This window comes from Coturnix japonica, chromosome Z (assembly GCF_054131305.1).
Source record: "Coturnix japonica strain WE chromosome Z, WE-NBRP24, whole genome shotgun sequence".
Classification (NCBI taxonomy): Eukaryota; Metazoa; Chordata; class Aves; order Galliformes; family Phasianidae; genus Coturnix; species Coturnix japonica.
This window is the reverse complement of record NC_140702.1, coordinates 32,475,824-32,499,155: the sequence shown is the minus strand read 5'-3', so window position 1 is coordinate 32,499,155 and position 23,332 is coordinate 32,475,824. Positions and strand designations below refer to the sequence as shown.

The 23,332-nt window shown below is 41.0% G+C and overlaps 1 long non-coding RNA gene across 2 annotated transcripts; it reads right to left on the bottom strand.

The window, feature by feature from the left end:
- Positions 1 to 12,439: 12,439 nt before the first annotated feature.
- LOC146753892 (uncharacterized) lies at positions 12,440 to 22,893 on the bottom strand. 2 transcript variants are annotated; one of them, XR_014939328.1, is made up of 3 exons: positions 22,683 to 22,893; positions 15,606 to 15,689; positions 12,440 to 13,327 (listed from the first exon to the last, which is right to left on the bottom strand). It is a non-coding gene; the product is annotated as an uncharacterized LOC146753892 (long non-coding RNA). The 2 variants fall into 2 exon arrangements; XR_014939327.1 differs by lacking the exon at positions 22,683 to 22,893 and adding an exon at positions 15,820 to 16,192.
- Positions 22,894 to 23,332: the final 439 nt, after the last annotated feature.

Here is a 23,332-nt window from a genome sequence, read left to right as displayed (position 1 = left end):
GTCAAGAATATCTCAAGGGCAATGGCATCATTTATGTTTGATGAAGAGATAGTTGGGCATGTCATCCTTGAGATAAAATGGTTTCAAACATCATCTGCTCTTTCTGCCAGAGCACTTGACAACTGTGCAGTGGTGCATGCCAGACCACAGAAGCCAATGGAGTCCAAAGATTAATGCAACCAAGTATTTCCCAGGAAACAGATGTCAACACTATTTCATTCTAGGATGAACTGTTGTTAAAGATAAGCAAAAATCATGGCTTGCTCACAAATAGCATAATAGAAAACTAGTATGCCTCCTTGCAGATCTCTAGTTGAGAAGCTTACATAACAATGATTTTAATTCAATATTCATCCTAAGATTACACTCATGTCAGTCAATCACCAAGTGTCATTAATAGCAGTGAATAGGCCAGGTGTATGTGCAACCTCACCATGAAGCAGTATTTCCTCAGTGTTGCATTTGAATCCACAGATGAGGTTACACAAAATGTTCTCACCAAGCCAAATTTTTGCCTCAAAAATGTTTTGAAAACATATATAATATTTCTAAATTTTAATTATTTCAAAGGAAATGTGACCATGTAAATAGAGTGAAGCAGAAAGTATACTGAGGAGAAAAAAAAAAAAAAAAAAAAAAGAATACGACATCAGAAACATGAAAGTTTTTCATTTTTAATTTTAGTTGTTTACACACATATACATACTAAATATACACAGACATGCATGTCTATAGTATTTAAATATGTATGTGTTTGCGTGCATCTGTATATATTTACTTTCATATGTACGTATACACATCACACATGAATACAACTATTGAGTCATAATGTGATGGTACAAGTAAACTATTTTATCAGCTTTATCCTGCTTTAAAAATAATTGAAGACATTAACTTAATTAACATGTAAGGTATATCAAATTAGGTTTGTTACTTTGCGCTTTGTATATTTTAGGAATACTGTCCTCTTCCACTCTTGCACATCTTTTCTTCCTCAAGTTAAGTTTTCCTTGTTGGTTGTGTTTGCTAGATCTTTAACACTTCCTCCATGCTTCCCCTCATCTCTCTTCCAACTCTGTGTCTGAAAGTTTATAGTTGCTTTTTTTTTTTTCCCCATTTACCTGTCCCAGTCAAATTGATTCATTTGTTGTTAGTCCATGCTGTATTTGTGCATCAACATGTATCAACATAAGCAGAAGATTGCCTTTATTCATACTTAACAATGTCCAATTCTTGCTGAATTCTTTGTTAGCAAAGAAAGGTCACTTTGGACTAACTAATTTCACTGAACTTGTTATACTGTACAGTTGTTTCTTCAGTGTACAAATACCATCAGGAATTTGTGAAGATTCATAAAGCAAGGTTATGACATAACTAGGAATATACCAGGGTATTCCAGTGTCCTGGACTCAGGCTATGAACACTGGGTCATTTGTATGCTCTAGGCCAAATGTGAGGGCTTTGTGTACTTCCCAGAGTACAATGCAATAGCTGAGGCTGTAGTCAGAGTGTCTGCCAGAAGTACTTCTGTGTTTCCATAGGAAACCATTATAAACCTGCTGAAGTGAAAAGAAATCTGTCCACTGTCTTCTGTTGGCTCAAGTAACACCAGTGAGTCTCTGCCACCCACACATCAGCCATATTAGAGAAATGTGGTCAGGTAGTGCCTGTATCAGAAGAGACAGGGAACAGATGTTGATATGTAAGGGAATAAGAATGCATTTCAGGGCTAAACAGGGTAAAACAAATAGTCCACCTGATTAGCTAACAGCAGAAAATGTTATTGTTTTACTTGGCTTGGTTTTAGGGAAACATGCTTGAAATTAGAAGAGCCAATTCAACACTGAGAGGGGGCTATGCTCAGAGGACCTGTTCCCCTTGATGATACTTCCTATGCTTTTTAAATCAAAATAAGGGCACAATACTTTTCCTTCGGGGTAGAGAAGGTGAAAATGACAGAACAGATCAAAGGGTTTATCTGTCTTAGTCACTTCCAAGTAGTCCTCATTACATGAAATGAAGTCTTAAGTAGTCTGACTGAGAGCAGAAGAGGTTGCCCTGTGTGAACCAGCATTGGCAGGATTGTTAATGCTTAAGAGTCTATGCCATAAAATTGCTTTTTGATGTACTAAGTCACATAGGTACCAAAAAGGAGACTTCCCTATGAAAACTTATTAACATCACAGATCTCTTGACTTCACCAGAGTCAGTCCTAGATTCCCTGTAATTTATTAAAGCAGGTCAGTACTACTGCTGCTTGGTTTGGAATGCCTTCAGAATCGATAAGGAGTGGGAACCTGTGTGCCACATGCATTAGGGGATGTGCCATGGCCTCAGTTTGCCATTAGGTTAAAGAAATGCTGTAGGCATGAAGGCAAATAAATAAAATGGGCTTGCATAGTTTGAGATCTGTGCAATCTGTGCACATACTTGTCTTTTGATATCAGTTGTGCAAAAAGCTAAGTCCTTACCATTGACAGGGTAAGCAAATACAAGCAAAAACTGCAAAATTCAGTGACAGTCTGGTTGGTGATGCACAAACACTAAAGCCAGTGTTACTTTTATTGTAGCTTTCATATCAGAGACAGGATAAAGCAGTTATCATTTGTATGCATCATTTCCAGCCAGTAAATGCTGGGAATATTTATTATTTCACATACCAATATCTTCGAGTTGTTTCACAGCCAGCATGCCATCATTCTGCTTTTAGTAGAGATTTTCCTCAAAGTCCAATACAGTTGAAGTCCATTACCCCTAAAACACACAAAGAATGTTTAGTTTCAGCTAAGGGAAACATCAAGAAAGGAAATCATAGAGCTCAGGCAGGGATACTGCTCTGATCCACCCAACTACTCAAACACTACCAAACTGAGAAACAACCATTAGCTTCAAGGTTTTCCCTTCAGCTGAGGCACTATGCAATTGAACTTCAGTGTTCTTTTAAAAAGAGTAGAGCAGAAGAAACTTAAAAAAGAAGAAATTATTAAAATAGACAACTATCCATTCAAGTACTAAAATTCAGCTTTATTTTAAGTATATAAAGCTTGCATGTCAATGGGACTTCTTTTGGGTTTTTATTTAAAAATAGAAAGAACTGCTGGGTGAGGCTAGAATCACAAACATCTAAGTATAGAAATATTTGTTTCTGTGTGGATTTAAACAGGAGGAAGTATACTTACATTTGATGTCAACATGTTTGGTCACAGATAACTGCATGTTACCTGCAGCAACGTCATACAACTGGACTTGAACAATTCTGCTAAGGATTCAATTTTTTCCAGGGATTTTCCTGAAAGCCATGTCTCTGATACATGTGTGAGATACTCATCAGAATGTGTTCCTCAAACTGAGAAAGACATTTCTGTTCACTTGGACCTGAGGTAGCTGTTTTATCCACTTGTCATTCAACAGACACAGAAATATACAACTAAGTGAAGAAAGGCCTATTTTGATCAATGGCATTTACAGAGTCCTGCAATATGAACATCTCCATTTGTTATACTATTTTCTGCACTATAGTCACTTAAATTTATCCTGCTTGTTTTGGCACATAGATCCATCCATTCTGTCTCTGTATCCTTTCTTTTCATGTGGACTAGCCAAGTCTTGTATGACATTTTGAGCCAGGGGAAAATGCTGCAGTGATGTTTTCATTTCCTTTTCAGTTCATGACACAAGTATTTTTAAAAACACACGCACGCACGCACACACACACACACACAAAAACAAACAAACAAACAAACAAACAAACCACAGAGAAATAATTATCTCACTTCACATGAAATGTTACTGTTTCATTCTGAAGCAATTAAGGTTGATGACTTTGAGTTTTGCATGAAGGTGAAAGAGGTTCTCTATATTTTTTATTCTTCTTGTTTCTTTTTTTAACTCTTTGTATTCTTCTTTTAGTAGATTTTTATGTCCTTGATGGTTTGCATTTTGTATTTTGGGTTTGTTACAAAACTGATCTATTAAATTGGTCAGCAGAAAACAGCATAATGTCAGTCCAGAAGGAACATGATGCAATGACAATCAAAAATATTGTTTTGGTTTGTAAGGATGGATCATTAAATTAAGAAATGTAGAAAAAGACTAACAAAAAAATGAAAAGGCTGGAATAAAAGCATGAAGAAAAACTACAAGGGCCAGAATATTAAGATTTCAAGGTAAACATATTCCTACATTGCAGCACTTGAAATCTGAGTTACATCAAAATTATATTCTATAAATTGGTGGAGGCTAAGTGGATTTGTTGTTGTTGTTCAAAGGAATCAACTGGAAGTAAGTCTCCCTGTTTTGTTACTACTCAGAACACACTATCTAGTGTCAGTTTTCACAGACCAGGTACAGGTGGAAATGTTTAGTTAGTATCTTTATTTTGCACCGATTCAGGAAAGTTCAGATATGTGCAGTGTGGATGATGGACGCTAACTCATGACAATTGGTGCCCAAACAGGGACCATGCACAAGGACCACAAACAGGGACTCAAGCAGGGACCTGACTTAACTTGAAGGCTGACTGGTCCAGAACGTGTTGAGATAAATATGGAACGCACTGAAATAAACGCAGAGCACACTAAGAGCATTGAGCAAAACTTGGCAGATATTGAAAAAAAACATGGAAAACCTGTACAGGGGAGTGTTGAGATAAACATGGCAGACTGAGGATTCATCATCCCTAACCGCTTCGATTGCTTCTTCCCGTATGAAGGTAAGAATGTGCACTATGGGGAGCAAAACGACCTTGGAACAGAAAAATGTCCTAGTTAACTTTCAATCTACCATTAAATGATGGGGGGGTGGCAGTATATTCCTCAGATCTATAGCAAATGGTTGCATGGGCCTCCAGGAAGGATCCCTCCATTACCAGCCAGACAGTTTATGATCTAGAGACTTGAAACTGTGGGACACATCAACTAAAGGTGCTAAAATGACATCTGGGTTGTACAAAACCTTAAGAAAAATTTTTTACTTTAAAAATTCATGTGGACTCATTGTCAGTTACCACTGGTCCGCCTGAAAATAAAGGAGCTGCAAGCTCCTTCTCAGATTCACCCACTGTGCCAGCAACTCTCTCATTACCACTGCCATGGGGGGCAGCTTGCCTCCCCCGCTCCTGAGGGCCTCAACAATCTCTCGGGACACAAAAGATGATGCAGATACACATCATGATCATGATCATCACAGCAATAAAGAAATCTTCCTGGCACAAGAACCTTGTGCTACGATGCTAGCTTGTGACAAGCAGGTGCCTAACTCAATATCAGCACCATATCCAAGATCTTTCATATAGGTATGTGTCAGTATGACTGGGCTGATGAATTTCATTGCAGATTTCTATACCAGAAAATTAGAAAGTGCAAGGATATTCTTTCTGAGTTATCTCATGTTGTTCGACCACAAGAATTACATTGAACTCTTGAATCTCCCAAAATAGGGCAGTCAGTACCAAGCTGCCTGTTGGCTTGTACTGACTCCCCATGCATGTTTGGAAACATCTGGGGAGCTGGTCCATACTGAAAATATGTAGGAAACTGCTCATACAACAAAACTGTATAGATAGTATTTTTCTACCTCCTAGGTAAAACCTCTGATATTGTTCTGCCCAGTAGCATAAAAGCTTAGTGGAAGTAATGTTAGGTTCTTAAACTGGATATATCTGAAGTTCTGTCAGTTTATGCTGTCTTCCAACCACTGCATGCAAGTATGTCTTACTTTACATCCCTGGGTTCCCTGTCAATCAAAAAAAGCACCAATTTGGGTGCAGAGCCCATAGGATTTAACTTCAGTCTCCAAAGAAAATCTGGAACAAATAATGAAGTTATATCTAAGAGTCTACAAGAAGCCAAGGACAAGAGTAAAGAACAAACATTTGTCAGACAAAAATCATGGCAGCTTACCCAGTTCCCTTCTGTGGTAAAATAATGGCTTTGAAGAAAAAATATTAGTAAATATCCTTTAAAGAGGGAATGTTTCTGACACAATTTTGTGTGATGTTTTTGCAAAACAGTGAAGGAAAATGAACTTAAATGAGAAAAGCACTTAGGAGGCCATTAGACACAGTTCGTTGCTAGAATGAGAGGGAAAACGACAACATTCTTTAGGTGTCCACTTTGCAAAACAGAATGTCACAGATTTCTTAAAAAAATAAAATAAAAAATGCTGAAATGTTTGAATGAATGCAAGTTTATCTCACAAAGAATGGAATATAATCCCTTTGTTTTATCTAGTTTATGTTTCAAGAAGTACACATATTGATTTTTAAAACTGTAGAAGAAGACAATGGGAGTGATCAAACAAACAAACAAACAAACAAGCAAAAATCCTCAAATCTACATGAAAAGATTCAAAATCTAATGTTATTTAGTCTGAAAACAGAAATGAAAGGGGGAAGTTAAGAGAAAACACAAGCAGAGATCTGCTTTCAGGAAACAATTCCCCGAGATCTGAAAGCTCAAATTAAGCCTATATCTCTCTGAAATGACGCAGTCATAGCTTTGGTGTAGGAGATGGACTACTTTACATTTAGAAGTCTTCTCCAGCCCTATTTTTCAGTTAAGTATTTGAGCCAGATCCAAAAGAAATAGTGGACTGTTTATAAAGTCATCATTTTTCAGTGAAAGCTGAAGAAACTCTAGAACTGAAAGGATTTCGAAAAATTAATGGATTTATAATCATTTTTGTGAGCAAAACCAGAAATGGTAAATTCTATGCTTTTAAAATCAAAGGTGTGTATCTTCAACACTGAGACACACACTAAACAGTTTTCTGGAAGGACACTAGCTGATCTAGGATATTTTTGTAAAATTTACCGACACTTACTAAATCTAATTCAAGCTTGTCTTCATTGCCGACAGTGATCCACGTTTCTTAGTCCATTTCTGTAAAATCATTTAAAACTGAAAATTATACAAATTCCATACTAGCTATTCCCAAATGTACTCAAAGCAAAACAAAACAGTAACGTACAAAGATATGGCTGTTCTTGCCCTTCCCATTCACCTTTTCATTTCCCTTTCCCTTTTCCCATTGCCATTCCCTTTTTCTCTTTTCCCTTCCCTTCCTTTCCCTTTCATCTTTTCCTTTCCCTTTCCCTTCCTCTTCCACTTTCACTTCCCCTCCCCTCCTTTTCCCTTTCCATTTCCATTTCCCTTTCCTTCTTCTCTTTTCCCTTTCCCTTTCCTTTCAAAAGGTAGAGAGAAATCTATTTAAAAACTACATTTTTATATTCCTTGCATTTAAATAGGTCTGTACATACTATTAACAATGAAAAAAATAAATAAATGAAAATAATCTCGCAGATGATATGGTTAATATCATTTTAAGTCAGTGTTTTACAGATGCAAATGAAAAGACAGAACCTACTAGGAATTAAAATAATAACAAAGAATTTAAAAGAATACATAATAGTAGAAAGGAACTGACCAATATTGAAGTGTGCTTAGGAATTTCTGTAGAAATTATCCCTTGCCTTTTTGGGTCTCTGAAACTTCTGGACTCTGAAGAAGTTTCAGTATGAGTTATATGAAACACTAATAAATAGTTTCTATTCAACTCAGTGCAAATTGAGGACAACGTTGAGAAGTTAACATGGCAAAAAGCAATACCTGTACTGGAATACAGGAAACGTTAATGAAGTCCAGTGCAAAGCTTTGGTGCATATTCTTTGAAGGGCTCAATGTACTTTACGCTAGTGTAAGGATAGAAAGCATCCTGGAAAACTGGAAAAAACGATAAGCACAATGACAGATACATGAAAACTTGCTGTGAGTCCATCAGAGATCAGTGAAGTTTTAAACCTTTGTCTTTCTGCTTTCTTTTGAAATAGACTTCTCTAAGTACGCAAAGTGTATACCAAGGGTTTTATTTTCACAAATTTTCAGACTTAAAAATTAGAAGCTTTAAGAAGGCAAATTGATCAGCGCCATGGTTCAAGTTATGAAATTCTTCAAGAATGATAACTAAGAGTAAATGTTAATCAAAATGACCAGAAACAAACAAGCATTTTAAACATAAGTTTTTCTACAAAAAGCCAGATACTGTTTCAGCTGAAACATTTTGTACTTTCTTATACAGTTTCCTGAGATAGTTATGTAAAATGGAGCATATCATCTTACAGCACTACCATTGCCAGTTTTGTTTATAGATAACTTTAACCCATTCCTAATTTTTCTTGATATATTTACAGATGGCAACAAGTCAATATCTACTTGGGACAAAAATGTCAGAAGTACAGAATGAAAATTATCATCTGAATGCTTCTGAGTAGTTTTACAGTAGTAAGTTGTAAGGGAGTATAAAACACGTAAACCCTGTACCATACTTTATCCTACACTGCATTCTGCCATCTTTCTGTAGACAGACAGATTTGGCAAATTGTGGCAAATTGTGAAAAGAGCCTCTGTTCCCATCATCTGATGTTACCATTTCCTCACGTTAGAGCATAAGGATCTATGGCTAGGATTGCCAGGTGAATGTCATTCCAATTATGCTTGCAAAAGTTCTGCCATACCAGGGATTTGACTGTGATAACGCGTTGATAACCTGTCTATTAATGTCCTCGTGGATGCCTGTTTGGGACTACTAGGTGGTTAACACTAAGACTCAGACTAATTGTTATTTCACCTGTGTCAGCCAGTTTGAAACTAACGTAGGTGTTATTACTGATATTATACTGCACTACAATTTTCTGAAATTACATTTCAGGGAACCTCAATGTGTCATATGTGCTCAGAACAGTCAAAATAACAGAGCTTTTGTTCTCAGAAATACATAGTTTTTCAGTTTACACTCACACTCTGGAATTAGCTGAAAGCTTCATCAGAGTGGAGCAGCTGGACAGCTGCTCTCTGTTGGTTACACATCTGACAAACTAACAAGTATAGATTAATCTACCCAGGATTGTTTGTAATTTACAGTTCTTCAATTGGCCAAGCACTTCAAATGGCACTTCAAAATGCTTAATTTATGGATGTTCTCATTTTCTTTGTCCTTTTTCTAACAATATCCATTATTTTTCCAACTGCATACCACAACATCCCCGGTGGGAGACCTGCCATTGCTAGTGGCTGTCAGATACAGAAATGTTCATGGTGGTCTGATGGTACATGCAGAGAAGTGAGCTAGCTAGAGTTAAGAACACACTTTAGCTGAAAACTTGTTTCTTCATTTGCAAAGAATTCCTACAAAACACTTGAACTACTTTCAGAAGCTTCCTCTACACTCAAGAAGGTAAGATTAGTATGTAAGTAAACATACTTTAGCTGACTCAGACACACAAGAGGGTTGCTCTGAAAGTAATGCCTCCTATTTTATTTGTGTATCTAAAGTGATAAAAATCAGATGAGTGCTATCATTATCAGAAATTTCTAAAAAGAGAAAAAATATCATCCATACTGCGGAAATATTTTTACTACTAAAACTTTCATGTTTTGTTTGTTTAAATAGGACATAATTGTGTATATAATATATACATCTAATTACATATATAATTAATTAATTGTGTATATAAATAATTACATCTATGCATGAATATGTATAAGACTGAATGAGTGTCACTGTGTGGGATATGTGATGACCTTGGAGGCAGAACTCGTCTGAACCAGCTCTGGTAACAGAGGTTATCTAGATCTGTATATTACAGTACAGAGATGGATTTGTTCCCCAGTGCATGCACAGTGAATAGGTTAATATTGTATCAGGTACAACAGATAGCTTTATAACTACACTTTCAACTCTAACACAGGCTATTTAGTCTTGATTAAGCATTCCTGCTCCCAGAAGGCCAATCATGCCAAATAGTGACTAATGCAAAATTTGTCCCTTTCAAGATTCCTCCTGGTAGTATAGGGAGCCCAGGTCAGTCCCTGGGAAAGTTCAGTGGCAGATGGTAGTAGCTGATTTCTCCCATCACTAACTTTTTCAGGATTCTAAATACAGTTCCATGGCAGTTAGTTAGCATTCCAGGGGCCTCAGTGCAAGTGCCCTGAAAACAGAGTGGAGAAGGCATCCATGAGGGCATCATGATTCTCTAGACTGTCTCCTCAGAGCTCAGCCAAATGCTTCATCATAGAATCATAGAATGGCCCGGGTTGGAAGGGACAACAAGGATCAAGTTCTAACCCATCCACAGGAAGGGCAATCAACTACCACATTTAATACTAGACCAGGCTGCCCAGGGCCCCATCCAACCTGGCCTTGAACACCTCCAGGGATGGAGTATCCACAACCTCTCTGGGCAGCCTGTTCCAGCACCTCACCACCTCACAGTAAAGAAATGACATCCAACCTAAATCTTCCCTCCCTCAACTTAAAACCATTTCCCCTTGTCCCACTGTTATCATTGATTTGGATGACTCCCCTCCTTTTTATAGGCTTCTTTTAGTTACTGGAAGGCTGTACTGAGGTCACCCGACAGCTTTCTTTTCTCCGGTCTGAACAACCTGTCTTTGTAGGAGAGGTGCTTCAGGCCTCTGGTCATCTTTGTGGTCTTCCTCTGGACCCTCTCCAACAGCTCCCTGTTTTTCATGTAGTGGGGGCTCCAGACCTGGACACAGTACTCCTGCTGGGGCATGGCAAGGGCAGAGTAGAGAGGGACAATCACCTCCCTGTCCCTGCTGGCCATCCCTCTTCTATTGCAGCCTAGGATACCATTTGCTTTCTGAGCTGCAGCAGCACATTGTTGGCTCATGTTAAGTTTTACACCCATCTGGATCCCATGGTCCTTGTCTGCAGGGCTACTCCCAAGGACTGCACCTTCAAGTCTGTATATATGCCTGGGATTCCTCCAGCTCAAACGCAAAAGCTTGCACATTGCTGTGTTGAACCTCGCTGGATTCACCTGGGCCCACCTTTAGAGTCTGTTGTGGTCCCTCTGAATGGCATCCCTTCCTTCCACTGTTGTCAACCGCACCACTCAGCTTAGTGTCATCCTCAAGCTTGCTGACGGTGCACTCAATTCCATTGTTGATGTCATTGATAAAGATGTTAAAGAGCACCAGTCCCAAGACAGAACCCTGTGGGACACTGCTTGTTACCAGCCTCCACCTGGACACAGAACCACTGATCACCACCCTGTGTCTGAGGCTTTCAGCCAATTCCTTACCCATCAGGTGGCCAACCATTAAGTTCACATCCCTCCAATTTAGAGATATGGATGTGGTGGGCCTGACCACCTGACTATGTCAAAGGCCTTGCTCAAGTTCAGGTGAATGACAACGTTTGCCTTCCCTTTGTCCACCAGTGCCGTCACTTCATCATAGAAGGCCATCAGACTGGTTAGATATTACCTTCCTTTGGTGAAGCCTTGCTGGTTGTCTCAGATCTCAGCCCAGACAAACGCTCAGTTGATCAGCAAATGCCTCAAAGGACTGCATTAAACAAGAGCCTGGTCTCCAGTCTCTTCAGTCTTCCCAGAGTAAGCCAAAATATTTTTTCTTTATTCGGTCACTTAATTCCTGTAGAACTAAAGAAGGCAATGACAGAGCCTTTATTTGAGAAATAGGTGCTATAGGAAAAGATATCAAAAAGAAATTAATTCACCCCTCGTGGTAACAGTTTGGAGACAGGGATGAGCTGAGGAATGTGGCCCTCCCCCATTCATACTGTTGAGCCGCTGGAGAGAAGGGCGGAGGAAGAGGGGGACCTTCACAGACTCAGATTGCTAGGGTAGTATCCCAGAGGCAGATTGGGTGGCTCCAGACACTCCTCCCCCAGCTCCAGGCACCCATGCACTTATGGATCTCACCCACTGGTTCACGCCGCAATCTTGGAATTCCACTACAATTCCCAAGGTAAAATTTGCAGCCCCTCATCTCCATCAGTACTTTGGATTTATGCGAGCATAAGGAGGAATCCAATACATATCTCATATGTCTCCCTCCACCCAGTCCCACCCTGCATTTGAGGTGGAAAAGCAGACCTCCATTCTAAACTTCATCTCCTTGTCACTATTGACTAAGGAGAAGGGAGTAAACTGTCTGGTCTTCCAAGCAGCTGTAAAACTTAATTGGGGTCAGCAAGCAATAATTTACATAGTTTGCTTGTTTGAATTACAGAAAAAATCAGTCACTCTGTCCAATAGCAAGGGGGGCAGGGAGAGAGAATGTCTACCAAACCAATCACAGGATAGAGCAAGGAGGTTTTTTGAAACCTGTTTGGAAAGAGTGCTAATAGCCACACGTTCAAAAATGTGTTGACATCACTCACAGCGATGGGCAGTGACCCAAAGATTACCCTAGGGACAGCAGCTTGTTCTAATCAAGAAAAGAACAGCACAGCAAACAATGAAAAACATTCCCTCCCATGGTATAAAGATTCAAGCTGGCTTACGAGCTGTAACCACTGTGCAGGAATATTCACTGCAAGATTAACTACCATACAGAGACCTGCAAGGAAGGTGTTTTATGAAAGGAACAAAACAGAACAAAATGCCACGATGAATGGTTCTAACAGGCTTTATTCCTCATACTGCTGTCCATTTTACAAGCAGCACTGACCTAAGGCTCAGTGTACATACTATGTAAGTAGTCTGTAACGCATTTTTTTGCATAGGGATGCTGTTTTTCTCCCCCGTGTATTTTAGAATATGGAGTACAATGGAAACATAATGACTTAGAAACACAGCTGAGCAACACAAGACCTGCTGCATCAGCAGACCCTTAAGCTCTGGTGACTTGGAAGGCACTTGCAGGTGTATCTCAGGATTATCTACCAGGTGGATTTTCTCTGAATTTCATTTATCATGCAAAACGATAATCTCAGATTTAAGAATAGATCACTATGAATGTTGCTCGGAAGCTTACAAAAGATAAAAGCTAAGCCTGAAAAAAAATAATTGGGAGAAGAAGAGGAAAAATGATAAAGCTAAATTTGTCATTATTTTTTTGCTCAACTCTACAAAGCCCATAATTAACAAAAGCATATATTAAAAATAATGAAAAAAAAAAAAATAGAGGGAAAAAAGCACAATAGGCATATGTTATGTGCAAGGAGCTGGGAAGTCTAAACATGCTTTCTGTCACTGAGTGAGCAAGCAGAATGGAGAACCCAACTGAGAGGCACCAGTTCCATCAAGGTATTGAGCAGCCATGTGTACTCTGCAGTGCTCCCTGGGCCCTGGCTGCTTTTCATAGTGATATGTAGAAGTTCATTATCAAGGTTGTTGTTTACAGCTTTAACTGGGCAACTTTAGGCCTGGTTTGGACAAGCTGCCTACTCAAGCTGCACCTCTCTCTAAGCCTCAGCACCTCTGCCACTGCACTCTTGCCGTAGGTTCATATTCTCCATGGCTTACTGGGCTCTTGGCCTGCTTCCACGGACCTTCTTCCTGATTAAACCAAGCAAAGAAGGAAACTCAGACAGAAAAACAAAACGTCACTATGCTCACAAGCATTTCATCATTGTGTTATGATAACAGGGCTCAGCTCTTCTTGTCCTTTCTGTCTTTCATCTTCCTACGCTACCATGTTTCCCAGGGGAGTGTAGAGAAGGAATGTGCCATTATAAACAATGAAGTAAAAACAGCTGAAGTTTTCAGTGTTCGGGGTTCATTACTTTCTTTCATTTTTCCAGTGATTAATCTAAAAGCTTGCTAGACTATAGGAAAGCTGCAGAGAGGAAAGTGAATATAACAGAATAAATTAAAATATGGAGAAGAAAAACTTTGGAAGAAAAGAAATGCAGATGGAGAACTGTGCATAAAGCCACAATCAGAAATTACATTCTGAGTTGTAGTGAAGGTCAAGGGAGATACTCCTAATGACTAGTAACAACTGCAACTAAGATTCCAGTTCACTATATAAGTAATGGGAGGCAGAGGAATTCTTGTCGGGGAAATTCAGAGTCATTAACTTTGTTTCTTATTCTTAATAATTCATTGCAGAAAATTCTTTAGTTTCAGTTTCATTTTTCCATCTCTTTTACACAGTGGCACATAGAGATCAATAGAAACAATACATATCTCAACAATTTTGCAAAATTGACTCCTGCAAAGTCCACACAAAAATTTAATTTCAAAAGTTTTTGACAGAAACAAATTTCAGGTCATAAATAGTTTTTGAATTGCACTTAGAATTTAGGAGGGAAAAAAAAAAAAAAAAAGGAAAAGAAGAAGAAAACATCTGCAGAGATTGTAATAGGCAGTGCAAAACAGATGTTTTACCTGTGTACCCTGCTTGCTTTCCCTTGCTTTCTTGTGTTGTCTGTAGAGTTTTGGAGCCCACTGAGGAAGATGGTGGACCCCAGAAAAGTGAAAAGCAGCATAGACCAGGTACATATGTTTAGTAATTTCTCTGTTTTTATCTGTGTTACAGGTGATTGTACTTGGAGCAGTGCTGCAATAACTTGTAATCCTTCATATAAAATGTGACTAAAACAAACCCATACTGTCTGTCTTGTGTTTGTCCATTGACTACCAATGAACAAAACCTGGAGTTCAGCAAAATTGTTTCTTAGAAAATAGTGTAGGTAGAACCTCTCTGGTGCTAGAAATCTATAACACAAAAATGCTGGGTTGAGAAGTTACAGAGGGGAGTGATAATCCCAGTTCCCTGCCAGCAGCTCAATTATTGGGCATATTCCCAGAACAACCACAGGGACTGTGATACATATGCACAACCTCAGGGCTGGGAATCTGAAGTTTAAGAGTGCTGTGGACTGGCAAGCGACTAGGCAGAAGCAAAACTGTGTTTGCCTGTTCTGCTATATATACCAGGTGTGTACCAACACAGCTGCTTTACTTAGCTTGAAATGGATTTCCTTGCATTCTAAAAATAGCCATAGCTCATCCTTTATTGCAAAATGATCACAATTGCCAGTAAGCCTTACTGTGCTGAGAGCACAGGTTGAATCAATTGGGTGCTAGTCAGGAAACACACCTTGTCACAAAGTTCATCCACCTCTGTAGCTCACAACACGGTTGCATAGACTAAACAGTTCTGATACAAAAAGCTCTGAGAAGAATCAGAATTAAAAAGGAAAGGAAAGGAAAGGAAAAGAAAGGAAAGGGCAGGGAGAGGAGAGGAGAGGAGAGGAGAGGAGAGGAGAGGAGAGGAGAGGAGAGGAGAGGAGAGGAGAGGAGAGGAGAGGAGAGGAGAGGAGAGGAGAGGAGAGGGGAGGGGAGGGGAGGGGAGGGGAGGGGAGGGGAGGGGAGGGGAGGGGAGGGGAGGGGAGGGGAGGGGAGGGGAGGGGAGGGGAGGGGAGGGGAGGGGAGGGGAGGGGAGGGGAGGGGAGGGGAGGGGAGGGGAGGGGAGGGGAGGGGAGGGGAGGGGAGGGGAGGGGAGGGGAGGGGAGGGGAGGGGAGGGGAGGGGAGGGGAGGGGAGGGGAGGGGAGGGGAGGGGAGGGGAGGGGAGGGGAGGGGAGGGGAGGGGAGGGGAGGGGAGGGGAGGGGAGGGGAGGGGAGGGGAGGGGAGGGGAGGGGAGGGGAGGGGAGGGGAGGGGAGGGGAGGAAAGGAAAGACAGGTGAATTGTTAATTTAAAGCTTTGAGGGGCTTCTTCATTCCTCAATAATTTGATGCACAAAAATAAATATGTTTCAAATCAGTACTTAACAAATAAAATGTTCCATTACAAATCAGCATTTTAAAAAATATAGTATATTTCTTACCTTTCCCTTCCCTTTGCTCCACTTTTACACAAGTGAAAACTCCTGGCTGTCCTTTTGACAACCTTCATTCTCTCTCTCTCAAAGCTGCAAGGTAAAAAGAGAAGAAGTGTATTCATCTTTTTAATAGACTAAAAACTTTTTTTGCCAGCTCTGACTTTGTTAAAATTAATGCAAAAACACATCTTTTGTTTTCAAAAGAAATGTGTGTTTTTACCCGAGAAACCGGAAGGCCCGGGCACTTCAGCTGCAGCATCACATGTGAAAATCACTATACCTTAATGTGACAGATATTGGTCGCTTGTTTATATTTCTAATGCAGCCACATGGGGAGCAGTGAGCATTTTATTTAGAGTAGTTTCTGGCTCAGGACTGACTAGAGCACTAAAAAATATAAACTTTATTATACTTGGCTAGTAGGATAGGAATAGTTAACATTCCAGGATTTATTCTTTCTCATTTTTCTAATTGTTTCATTGTAGTGTGTACAACGAGATACACAGCCGGAAGGAAGGAAGGAAGGAAGGAAGGAAGGAAGGAAGGAAGGAAGGAAGGAAGGAAGGAAGGAAGGAAGGAAGGAAGGAAGGAAGGAAGGAAGGAAGGAAGGAAGGAAGGAAGGAAGGAAGGAAGGAAGGAAGGAAGGAAGGAAGGAAGGAAGGAAGGAAGGAAGGAAGGAAGGAAGGAAGGAAGGAAGGAAGGAAGGAAGGAAGGAAGGAAGGAAGGAAGGAAGGAAGGAAGGAAGGAAGGAAGGAAGGAAGGAAGGAAGGGATGGAGGGAGGGAGGGAGGGAGGGAGGGAGGGAGGGGGGAAGGGGGGAAGGGGGGAAGGAGGGAAGGAGGGAGGGAAGGAGGGAGGGAAGGAGGGAAGGAAGGAGGGAAGGAAGGAGGGAAGGAAGGAGGGAAGAGAGAAACACCTGAATTTAGCTTAACAAAGCAGGTTGTTGTGAAATTAAACTAGGGCTTATGAAATTGAATAGAACTGTGCTGTCTTGGTTTTCTCTAACAGTGCTTTACTAAATGCAGTATCGCCTGTACTTTCCTTCAGGGCTGATTATATGAAGATACTTCTTTGAATTAACTCAGTGTTGTATATGTGGGATATGAACAGCGTGTTTTTGTTTTTCTCTTCAAGGTTACAACATGCAATTTGTGGGAATATTAGACAGCTGACAATCAAATTCAGTGATGGCTACAAAAGTGACATCGTATTACACCTCACTACTGTGGCACAAAAACATCTACCTATTCAGTGATCGTTGCAAAGTTTAGTGATTGGCTTTCACACAGACTTTGCTGAGTGATTAGATGATGAACACAATGAAGGGCAAAAAGATCCTGTTTGTTAGAGGTCAGAATTTCAGGGAAGAAAAAGAGACAAAGAAGGATAAGGAAATTTTGGAGAATGTTAATCAAATTCCTTTCTGGGTCATGCAGACCTTTGTCTGAACCATTTTTCTTCAACAAACGAATTTGCTGGAAGTAATACACACTGGTCATGGAATTTGCATTTAATCTTTGTTCATCAGAAACCCCATCTAACTGGAACGCATGTGGGGACCTGGTAGAAAGAGGTGCGGTCAGATCTCCTCTTGACTCATCTAATTGTCCACGTGTTAAAGTTCTGCAGGGTGATTTTGTGGAAGCCTGTTACTTTGATAAACAGCATCCTCACCTCACATAAACAGCACCATACTTTAGTGGTTGTGGCCAGCGGAACTGAATGATGCAGAGGATTGCTTAAAATTGACATTGCTTGGCAACTAGATGAGCCAAATTAACTCCAGATCAGAGTAAATGCTGCAGAAATGTTTGCATGATTTCTGCTGAATAAATCTTTCAAGACTATCTGCATTAGTGCAGTTTAATCTCTGATAGTGTTTGCATTTCAAAGAGAAAGATGGGCTGGGAGAGAAACTGAATCAGCACAGCACTTGAGCAGATGCTATTACACTGATCACAAACACTAAGATTCAACTAAGTATTTTGCTGATGAGAGTAGACTTTCAAATATCCTTTTATTGTAAAGAGAGGTTTCCACTTACATCTCCTGGATCAAATGACTAAGGAAAATTGTATACTGATGTGGTCTAATAGACTGAAGCAAAGATCTTCAGCTGGCATAAATTCTAAATGGCAACTGTATCAATGATCTGTAAGAAAAGCAGTTATAAACTGCTGATATAAACTGAAAATCTACCCGTAGCTTAAACAGAGCAATATACTTTCAAAAATTCTACTGAGAGAAACACAGAACAGCATCGTGCTGTCTACTCTTCAAAAAAGGTTGAAGATGATATGCAGAAAAAGTTCCAGACAGGTAATGACCATGTGTGAAGATCCCCAAACCATTAATCCCAACCATATTTTAGCAATGTGTTAAATGGTTCCTGTATGCAAGCACTTGGCAGATGTTGTCATGAAAACTGAAACACAAAAGGCAATGATTATGGTAGGCAGAAAAATAGTGAATTTGAGAACCACTTCTGAAGAACAGAGCTCAACAAGACACATGGCTCTTCAGAAATCTGAGAGTTTGAATTTAATCCTCTTCTGCAGTAGGAAGTACTTTTCCTTTTCTTATATAAAATTCTGGACATAAAATAAAGCTCCTACACACTGAAATACTGTGTGACATTTTGTTGATAGGTAAGTAAAACCTAAGTTGCCTGCAAACAATTTTTGTTCCTTAATATTGTAATAGCATTTTGTTTACAGCTACTGTTTAACACTAGACAACTTGTCAGGTCAAGACCCTAGTGGCTGGGAAAGAAAAGGCAATGTCACTCCCATTTTTGAGAAGATTATGAAGGACAACCAAAGAAAATACTGAGCTGTCAGCCACATCTGTTTGCTGGGAAATATCCAAGATCAGATCCTCCTGGAAGCTGTGTGGAAGCAATGGAAGAGAGGGAGGACAGAACAAACAGCATAGCTTCACCAAGGGCAAGTCCCACCCAAATCAACAAGAGGCCTTATATTATGGCCTAACTGCATCAGTGAGCTAGGGAAGAGACTCTGATGTCACCTATCTGGGCTTCAGTAAGGCCTTTGACACAGTCTCTCATAACATCCTTCTCTCTGAATTGGAAAAATATGGATTTAATGGGTGGACAGTTTAACAGATGAAGAACTGGTTGCAAGATCATACTCAGAAAGTGGTGGTCAGCAGCTCAAAGTCTGGCAGGAGATCAGTGACAAGTGGTGTCCCTCAGGGGACCAGTGCTTTAACATCTTTCTCAGTGGCAGCAGCAGTGGGATTTAGTGCACCCTCAGCAAGTTTGTGGATTACACCAAGCTGTGTGGTTCTGTGAACGTGCCTGAAAGAGAAAGGATGACATCCAGAGAGATCTACATAGAATCAAGCATTTGGCCTAGAAGAACCTCATGAAGTTCAACAAATCCAAGTGCAGTGCAAGGTATTGCACCTGGGTCATGGAAACCCTCACTATCAGTATAGTCTGGGAGATAAAAGGATAAACAACAGACCTAGCAAAAAGGACTTGGGAGAAGTGGTGGATGGCAGCTGGACATGAGCCAGCAATGTCCCCTTGTAGCCCAGAAAGCCAACCATAGCTTGGGTTGCATCAAAAGAGGGATGGCCAGCAGGGTGAGGGATGTGATCCTGCTCCTCTGCTCTGTTCTGGTGAGGCTTCACCTTGAGTACTGCATGCAGGTGTGGAGTACTCAGTACAGGAGAGGCATGGACCTGTTGGACTGTGTCCAGAGGAAGGCTACAAAAATGGTCCAAGAGATGAACACCTCTGCTATGTGGACAGGCTGAGAGAGCTAGGGCTGTTCAACTTGGAGAAGAGGAGGCTCCAGGAAGACTTGACAGTGGCCTTTCAGTATCTGAATGGGGCTATTAGAAAGAGGGGAACAGACACCTCTTTAGCAGGGTCTGTTGTAACGGGACAATGGGAATTCATAGAATCATTGAATCACCAAGATTGGAAAAGGTCATCCAGTCCAACCGTTCACCTATTACCAATAGCTCCTACTAGACCATGTCCCTCCACACAATATCCAGTCACTCCTTGAACACACGCAGGTTTGGTGACTCCACCACTGCCTGGGAAGTCCATTCCAGTGCCTCACCACCCTTTCTGACAAATAATACTTCCTAATGTCCAGCCTGAATCTCCCCTGCTGCAGCTTGAAACCATTCCCTCTAGTCATTAATGACACGAGAGAAGAGGCCAACCCCCAGCTCACTACAACCTCCCTTCAGGAAGTTATAGAGAGCGATAAGGTCTCCCCTGAGCCTCTTCTTCTCCAGGCTGAACATTACCAGCTCCTTCAGCCTCTCCTCATATGGCCTGTGCTCCAGACCCCTCACCAGCTTTGTTGCCCTTCTCTGAACATGCTCCTGGGCCTCAATGTCTTTCTTGCAGAGAGGGGCCCAAAACTGGACGCAGTACTCAAGGTGCAAACTCACCAGTGCTGAGTACAGGGGAACAATCACCTCTCTACTCTTACTGGCAACACTGTTTCTGATGCAAGCCAGGATGCCCTTGGCCTTCTTGGCCACCTGGGCACACTGTCGGCTCATGTTCAGCTGAGCATCAATCAATACCCCCAGGTCCATTTCCTCTATTCAGTCTTCCAGCCATTCCGCCCCCAGCCTGTAACATCGCCCGGTGTTGTTGTAGCTGAAGTGCAGGAAGCGGCATATGGTCTTGTTGAACCTCATCCCATTGGCTTCAGCCCAGCTCTCCAGCCTGTCCAGATCCCTCTGTAAGGCCTTGCTACCCCCAGGCAGATCCACACTCCCAGCCAATTTGGTGTCATATTCAGTCTTTCTGAGGGTGCACTTGATGCCCTCATCCAGGTCATCAATAAAGAGATTGAGGAGGACAGGGCCCATCACCAATCCCTGGGGAACACCACTCATGACAGGTCGCCAGCTGGATTTAACTCCATTCACCACCACTCTCTCAGCTTGGCGCTCCAGCCAGCTCCTTACCTAGCCAAGAGTGTATCTGTCCAAGCCACAGGCTGCCAGCTTCTGTAGGAGAATACTGTGGAAGACAGTGCCAAAGGCTTTGCTGAAGCCTAGGTAGACCACATCAACAGCCTTTCCCTCATCCACCAGATGGGTCACTAGATCAATGAAGGAGATCAGGTTAGTCAAACAGGACCTGCCCTTCATGAACCCATGCTTGGTAGGCCTGATCCCCCAGTCATCCCACATATGCTGTGTGATCTCCCTCAAGACAATCTGCTCCATAACCTTTCCTGGTACCGAAGTCAAGCAAACAGGCTTGTAGTTTCCCAGATCCAATTGTTTCAAACTAAAAGAGTGGATATTTAGCTTGGATATTAGGAAGAAGTTTTTCACAGTAACTACAGTGCAGCACTAGAATAGGTTGCCCAGAGAGGTAGTGAATGCCCCATCACTCACGACATTCAAGGTCAGGCTAGATGGGCCACTGAGCACCTGTTCAAGCAATAGTTTGGACTAATCCCTTCCAACTCAAATGATTTTATGATTCTATAAGTTCCACCTTTTAAAAAATCTCAGACACTGTGTGAATGTGCAGTGGGTATATAGTAGGTTTCATTTCAGCAAAGTAAGACAAAACTAAGGTTAGAATCAGTATTAAAAAAAATATTATGAAATGTGAACAGAAGTAAATCAAGAAAATTGACTTCTACTTAAAAATAAATAGATGGATCATAAAATCTAGGCATTGAATTAAAAATCACAGATAAAAGATACTCACTTTTTTTTTCAGAATCTGAATGAAAGAAGAAGTATCAGCATTTCTACCAAATTCAGCATCACTCCTCTGAACTATTACAGTTAAGGAATTGCCCCATCATCTGTAGGAGTACATGTCAGGGCTGTTAGTTTGAAATTAGCTAACGTTCATTATCTATGAACTTGTACAACCCTGTAAAGACCACAGAATCATGTTGACACCTTTGCTTCAGTTAGGCTGACCCACAAGACACACAAACTTCTCCTTTGGTGGTACATATGAAGTAAATGACTTTTCACAAACTTGTGTGCTAGCATAGTGAAAGAAAAGCATATCTGCAGCCAAAATGTATGTAGTTCATTAAGGGCTTGAGTCATAATTAGTTCAAAGGAACAAGAGTAAACATCAGAGTGCATAAGAGTGTGTGTCATTTTATCACCTTCATTTCTGCAACTTCTTTGTAACCTTTTAACAGTACTGAAACTTCACTGCCAAACACATTATCCTGGTTTTATAAAAGCTGGATCATGAGCACATGGGAGCATTACAACACCTTAATTGCACTCATTGTAATAAATGGAGCCTGTCTAGCCAGGACCTTCAATTAGCTAGGTAAAGAAAAAATTTGTATCTGAACTCATTTGTGAGAGTTCAAGGTTTTGTATATTATACATCTGACCCTAAAGATCTCATCAGAAATGAGCATCCCAGAGAAAAGCCCTACTTCACCTTTGGATACAAGAAACCTTTAGGATCATTGCTCCAACTTGAGAAGTTCTAAGAGCTTTGCTTGGAGCATAAGTCTTCAGTAGCTTCCTTTGACACATGCATCCTCAGTAGCTGCGGCTGCTTTGTGAGGTCGCCTTTGGTGCACAAGAACAACATGAAGCTGCTGGAATGGGTTCAGAAGAGGCCATAAGGGTGATCAGAAGGCTGAGCGCCTCTCCTACAAAGACCGTCTGAGAGAGCTGTTGAAGGTTAGATGGTAAGAAGAAATCCTTTACTCAGAGGGCAGTGAGACCCTGGCATAGCTGCCCAGAGAAGCTGTGGTGCCCCATCCCTGGAGGTGTTCGAGGCAAGGCTGGATGGGGCCTTGATTCCCTTTGTTACAGAGTACTGGCATGAATCAGTAGGTCTTGTCCTCAGTGCAGTAAGATTATTTATACAGTAAGAAAAAGTCAAAACTGCAAGAGGAAAGAAAAAGAGAAACAACTTCCTGGGGAAGAATAAGTTAACAGCTTAGTGATTATGTTGCTAATGGGTGTTGCTGAAGCGTCCTGGACAGGACTACAGTCCTGTGGTAGTATCCTGAACAATGTTTCTTGTCTAGCATGCCCTGCCTTTTCTACTGCATGCATATAGCATGACGGGCTCACTCACCAACACTGGCTGCAGCAGGATGGTGTCTCTTGGGAGTGAGGGCTGCTACAGTCCATCCAGCTCAGCAGTGAAACCAGCATGTGGTCCTGCCGTCTCTCATGGCCACTGATCCACTGGAGAAAACTGTGATCTGCCTCTGAAGACAAGGAGTGGAGGAAAGTGAATGCAAAACAGTAAAGCAAAGAGAAGAGAAATAAAAGTGTTTCTGAGTGGGGAGAGAGAGAGAAATAGAGTGAGAGGAGTCCACACCTTTCTTTTTCAGTGTTATTGGTGAATGTTTGCAGTGATGTCACATAGAAACACAACAAAACATTTTGCATCTCATTAAGATCTGGTGGTCACAAAAAAGGACTTTATCCCTGTAAAACAGGCTATATACATTCTGAGGTCCAGCTTTCCATTCACTGTGTACAGAAAGTCACTGAAAGTGGGGCTTGTAAGCAAATGGTGTCAGGGTCCTTCACTCACCATTAGGCGCTGACATGCAATTCAACACTGCAGCCCTGTGTCTGACACTGAACTGAAAGAAAGTTCCAGCTGTTCTGGCAGTGATCTTCTCTCAAGAAAGCACTTCCAAGCATGTGGAGACCATCTTTTATGCTGACTGACATTGTTATGCATTTAGCTGTATTAAACCAACAAGGTTTTGA